We start from the raw sequence: 5,730 nt of genomic DNA, 5'->3' as shown, positions 1-5,730 counted from the left end.
TTAGAGATATGGGGGACAGAGTGAGGCAGTCCCACATACTTCTTTTTTTTTTGGCAGTTTTTGGCTGAGGCTGGTTTTGAACCCCACACCTCCGGCATACGGGGCCAGTGGCCTACTCCTTTGAGCTACAGGCACCACCCATTCCAACATACTTCTAACCAAAGTCTCAGAAGGAAAAGACAGAATGAAGCACAAGGCAGCAGAGGAAGGGGATGGAAGAACTGGGTCATCAGACTCAGCACTGTTCTTTAGACAACATTCTTGAGCTTACTTTTCATTTATTTAGTTTTCTTCCCAGCTTTGAGGTAGAATTGACAAGTAAAACTAATATTTCAGGTAAAAAAAGACAACGAAAAAGTTTTTTATATTTAATCAATATATGTTGTAGATTAAAATTTCCACAAAGTAACATTTAACATCAAGAGAAAAGGGGAGGCTGGGCGTGGTGGCTCACACCTGTAATTCTAGCACTCTGGGAGGCTGAGGTGAATGGATTGCTTGAGTTCATGAGTTCAAGACCAATGTGAGCATAGGTGAAACCCCATCTCTACTAAAAATAGAAAGACTGAGGCAAAGGATCACTTGAGCCCAGGAGTTGGAGGTTGCTGTGAGCTGTGATATCACAGCACTCTACCCAGTGCAACAGCTTTGAGATTCTGGCTCAAGAAAAAAAAAGTTTGAGGTTGCTGTGAGCTATGATGCCACAGCTCTCTACCCAGGGTAATAGAGAGACTAAAGAAAGAAACAAAGAGAGAGAGAGAGAGAAAAGGGTTAACAAACTAGTCCAAGGAATGAGATGTGGACAAGAACACCCAGTCACCACGGCAGAGTCCTTGATTTGGGCAGAGCTTGCAGTGGCAGATGCTGGGTTCTGATCAAAAGCAACAGCAAAATGGTATCTATTGGGACAGCTGTATCTAGCTAGTGAAGTTCTGCTCTTTTTATGGCCCTTGAGAACTTCGTTGAGGGCTAATAGTACAGGGTTATGCCCCAATCTGGTTGGATGTAGTCTCTGAACATCTTGTCCCTGTTGGCGTGATGTCTTTAAAATGTAAGATGGAGTGTTTTTCTGAGATAGAGGGTCTTATGTCAAGAGTGCTTCATATACCCCTCCATGACTGTTTGGCTCTCATTATTTTGTCTTTCTCTGTCAGCTGCAGAAAGTCCATCTCATGGACTTGGAGAGTCCATGGAGAGATTGGAGTCTTATCTGTAGTTTCATTTTACACTCCTACTTGCACAAAGTCCCAGTTGCCACTGCCAGGGAATGAGTTTCAGCACTCTTGCCAGAAACAAGCTCAGTCTTCTCCAGAGGTTAAACTTTGACCTCAAGTGCTAAGAAATAAATCCTAATTCTCCCTTCCAAGTGCTAATTCCCTGTTTTTGGCTCCAGAAACAGTGCTGTCTTATAAATGCCTAGGACTCAGGTACGTTAGAACTTGATCCTGGAAGACCAACTTCTCTTGATAAGCCTCAGGCTGCTGAGGCTGAAGATGACATATCCAACCCCTCTGCTGTTGTCCTAGAAATAGTGGGCCTTTGTCTCCTCCTGCAGCACACTACAAACAGTGCAGAAGGAAGGGGCTTGCAGGCCTGCTCCTTTCAAATTACTATGTAGATGTAGGAGCATCAAGAAAGGTTTCTGATCCACAGTTGGGAGAAGGTTCCCTTCCTGTTTCACTTTGATATTCAAAAGCACAGCTTGGTTTCATTGCTGGAGCTACAAGAATCACTCCAGCCATCTAGATCACTGGGAACCCTCTGTGTCTCCAGAGAAGAATAGGCAGCTCTACCCATGAGGGTGTAGGAGGGGGCCTGCTCCGTGTTGTGGTTGGGAGATTTCCACCTGATATTCCTGGAGGCTTCTAAGTGGGTGACTTTGGATAGAAAACCCATTCTGTTTCCAGGTAGCAAACATTATCTGTCACTCTCTAAGTGGTAGTTTGGTTCTTTTGTTTTGAAACCAGTTGTTAGTTACACATACAAGATAATGGATTTGATTGGCTAATTCTTCCCTTGTTGAAAAATTAGGGTAAGGATTCTGTTCAAACAACTGTTGAAGTATTTGAAGGTCATCTGGAGTAAATTCATGTGTGGTCTTTTTTTTCCTCTACTCCCTTTTATTCTTATTTCTTTATGACTGTCTTTAATTAGAGATCCATTAGAAGCCATGTCAAATTTCTACTCTAGCCTTTCAAAGCACAACACTACTTTGGAGGAGCATTAGTAAAAATCAATGAAAACTTTTTTTTTTTGAGACAGAGCCTCAAGCTGTCGCCCTGGGTAAAGTGCCATGGCATCACAGCTCACAGCAACCTCCAACTCCCAGGCTTAAGTGATTCTCTTGCCTCAGCCTCCCAAGTAGCTGTGACTACAGGTGCCCGCCACAATGCCCGGCTATCTTTTGGTTGTAGTTGTCACTGTTGTTTGGCAGGCCCGGGCTATATTTGAACCCGCCAGCTCTGGTGTATGTGGCTGGCGCCTTAGCTGCTTGAACTACAGGCGCCATGCCAATGAAAACTTTTTAACTGATATAATAACCATAGATTTTTGAAGTCCAAAGGATCCAAAATAAATTCACTCCTAGACACATTCTAAGATCTTAAAATTGTCAGAAATAAAACATAGATTGGCTTCAAAGGAGCAATAGTGAGTCTTACGACTTTATGAAAATAAAGAAGTCAGTGGAGGGGCAGCACCTGTGGCCCAGTGAGTAGGTCTCTGGCCCCATATACTAAGGGTGGCGGGTCCAAACCGGGCCCTGGCCAAACTGCAACAAAAAAATAGCTGGGCACTATGGTGGGAACCTGTAGTCCCAGCTACTTGGGAGGCTGAGGCAAGAGAATTGTCTAAGTCCAGGAGTTGGAGGTTGCTGTGAGCTGTGTGACGTCACGGCACTCTACCTAGGGCAATAAAGTGAGACTCTGTCTCTACAAAAAAAAAAAAAAAAGGAAGTCAGTGGAAAGAAAATTTGAATTATATCCTCCAAATGCTGAAAGAAAATAACTGTCCGCTCAGCACCCGTAGCTCAATGGTTTCAGTGCTGGCCATGTACACCAGGGCTGGCGGGTTTGAACCCCACCCCACCCCCTGGCCCGCTAAACAACAACAACTACAACAACAAAAAAATAGCTGGGCATTGTGGTATGCACCTATAGTCCCAGCTACTTAGGAGGCTAAGGCAAGAAAATTGCTTAAACCCAAAAGTTTGAAGTTGCTGTGATCTGTGACACCATACCACTCTACTGAGGATGACATAGTTAGATATCTAAAAAAAAAAAAGAACTTCATTGTAGAATTCTAGACTCAGATAAAATATCTTAATATCTTCCATGAAGAAGGCTGAAATAAAGACATTCTCAAACAAGCAAAAATGGTGTTTTCCTGGGCGGCATCTGTGGCTCAAAGGAGTAGAGCGCTGGCCCCATATGCCGGAGGTGGCAGGTTCAAACCAGCCCCAGCCCCAGCCAAAAACCGGAAAAAAAAAAAAGGTGTTTGCCACCAGTAGATTCTCAATAAAGAATACTGTAAAAGGAAGAAACTGATCCCAGATTGAAGTTCTATAGACAGCACAGAATAAAACAACTGAAGTAAAACAATAGCTTATAGGATTTAAAAAGAAAACATAATCAAAATTAAAATACATTACAATACTGACATGTAAGTTGAGGGAATGAATTAAAGAATTATAATTAGTTGTGTTATATAGGAAACAGATAAAGATATGAATTGTAGACCTCCATAAACTAAGCAAGCATTATGTGATTATTAAAGAATACAGAAAAAGAATGAGAAAAAAATATCAAGTCAATCTAAAAGAAGGCAAGGAATGAGAAAAATATAATCAGAATAGATGGGGCAAACAGAAAGCATAAAATAAAATATAAACATACCATGTATTATAATAAATGTAAACAGTTATAAACATTGTAAACAATGCCCAGTTAAAAGACAAAGCCTGTCATCTCCAATAAAAAATGAAGAAAACCCCCTAAATCCAACTAAATGCTATTTATAAGCCATATTTCTAAAACATAATATAGGAAAGCTAAAAGTAAACAGATGGAGAAAGATATACTAGACAAATTCTAATAAAAAGGAAAAGATCTAAGCTTCACTTATTACAGGGAAAGCTTTCTGGTATGTACTTGACAGAGTTGGGGACAACTCTCAGCTTTGTTCAGGTAAGTAGCCTCATAACTTTAGGACAAGCTGCTTCTCTTTCTGGGCCTGTATCTCCTTGCTTATGATAGGGAGATAGGACCAAAGAATTACTAACATTTTATGAGTGCGGACAGCTATAGGTAGGACTTTGAGGAAAAATGGAAAAAGCTTTTACTACCTAAAGCAGCAGTTCTCAACCTGTGGGTGGCGACCCACAGGAACTGTATTAAAGGGCCGCGGTATTAGGAAGGTTGAGAATCACTGACCTAAAGGCTTTAAGTAGTAGGTCTCAACTGGTAGGGGCAAAAGTTCAACCAGGAAGAGTCTTCAAAATGCAGATTACCCCACTCTGGAAGGTGAAGTGGGAGGACTGCTTGAGTTGAGGGGTTTGAGACCAGCCTAAACAAGAGTACAACCCTGTTTCTAAAAATAGAAAAATTAGGCAGGCATAGTGGTAGGTGCCTATAGTCCCAGCTACTTGGGAGGCTGAGGCAGGAGGGTCGCTTGAGCCCAGCAGTTTGAGGTTGCTGGGAGCTGGGCTGAGGCCACAGCACTCTAGCATGGGTAACACAGTGAGATTTTGTCTTAAAAAAAAAAAAAAGCAGATTACCCCTCTCCATACCTCCTTGGACATTCAGGCACTGGGTATAGAAACACTGATTCCGATATTGCCACTCACCTCCTCCCTCAGGAGGCATTGAGACCCTAGATAGGAAAGCAAAGGTACTGGAATTAAGAATTGGGAATGCTTGTTCAGTGCCTGTTGCACAGTGGTTACAGTACCAGCCATGTTCCCCGAAGTTGGTGGGTTCAAACCTGGCCCCACCCAGCTAAACAACAATGACAAATGTAACAAAAAATAGCCGGGTGTTGTAGTGGGCACCTATGGTCCCAGCTACTTGGGAGGCAGAGGCGAGAGAATCATTTAAGCCCAAGAGTTTGAGGTTGCTTTGAGCTGCGACGCCACGGCACTCTACTGAGGGTGACAAAGTGAGACTCTGTCACTACAAAAAAAAAAAAAAAAAAAATGCACCTTTCCTCCCTGACAAAAGCAAAGAATGAGTGTAATTTGAAGAAAGAGTAAGGGTTAGCTTGACGACATGGGATAAGGTTTGGGATGGGAGTCACTCCAGGCAGAGAGTAGCGCTTGTGCAAAGGCACTGTGGTAAGAAGTAGCACAAAAGGGGTGTGATTGTGCAGGAAAACAGAAAAGGAAGGGGGGAATCTGGAGTTTGGCACATCTAGACAGGCAGTCAGATTGGGCAGGGCCAACAATAATTTAAGAGCCTTTTGCTTGGGAAGTAAACAATTTCCCAAACACCCAGCTGCCAAGTGGCTGATCCAAGATTTGAAGCCGCATTTGTTGCCAAAGTCTGAGCTTTTTCTAACATGCTGTCTTGTATTTCTATTAATGTCATTATCTGACTAAGACTGTCATTGTTCTATTTATAAAGCATGTGAGGGCATGTAAGTGCTGATATTAAACTGAAAAGAGGGAAAAAAGGTTTTTGAGGTAACAGTAAGTTACTAAAATTGCCTTTTACTAAAATCAAAAAAAAAAAAAAA

At 42.2% G+C, this 5,730-nt stretch overlaps 1 protein-coding gene across 2 annotated transcripts in view; it reads right to left on the bottom strand.

The window, feature by feature from the left end:
• Positions 1–5,730, bottom strand: part of LOC100941993 (huntingtin-interacting protein 1) — a 53,177-nt gene that overhangs the window by 46,668 nt on the left and 779 nt on the right. The window lies entirely within an intron of this gene.

Source organism: Otolemur garnettii, unplaced genomic scaffold (assembly GCF_000181295.1).
Source record: "Otolemur garnettii isolate 467f Iridium unplaced genomic scaffold, OtoGar3 scaffold00077, whole genome shotgun sequence".
Taxonomy (NCBI): Eukaryota; Metazoa; Chordata; class Mammalia; order Primates; family Galagidae; genus Otolemur; species Otolemur garnettii.
This window is presented reverse-complemented; position numbering and strand designations above follow the sequence as displayed.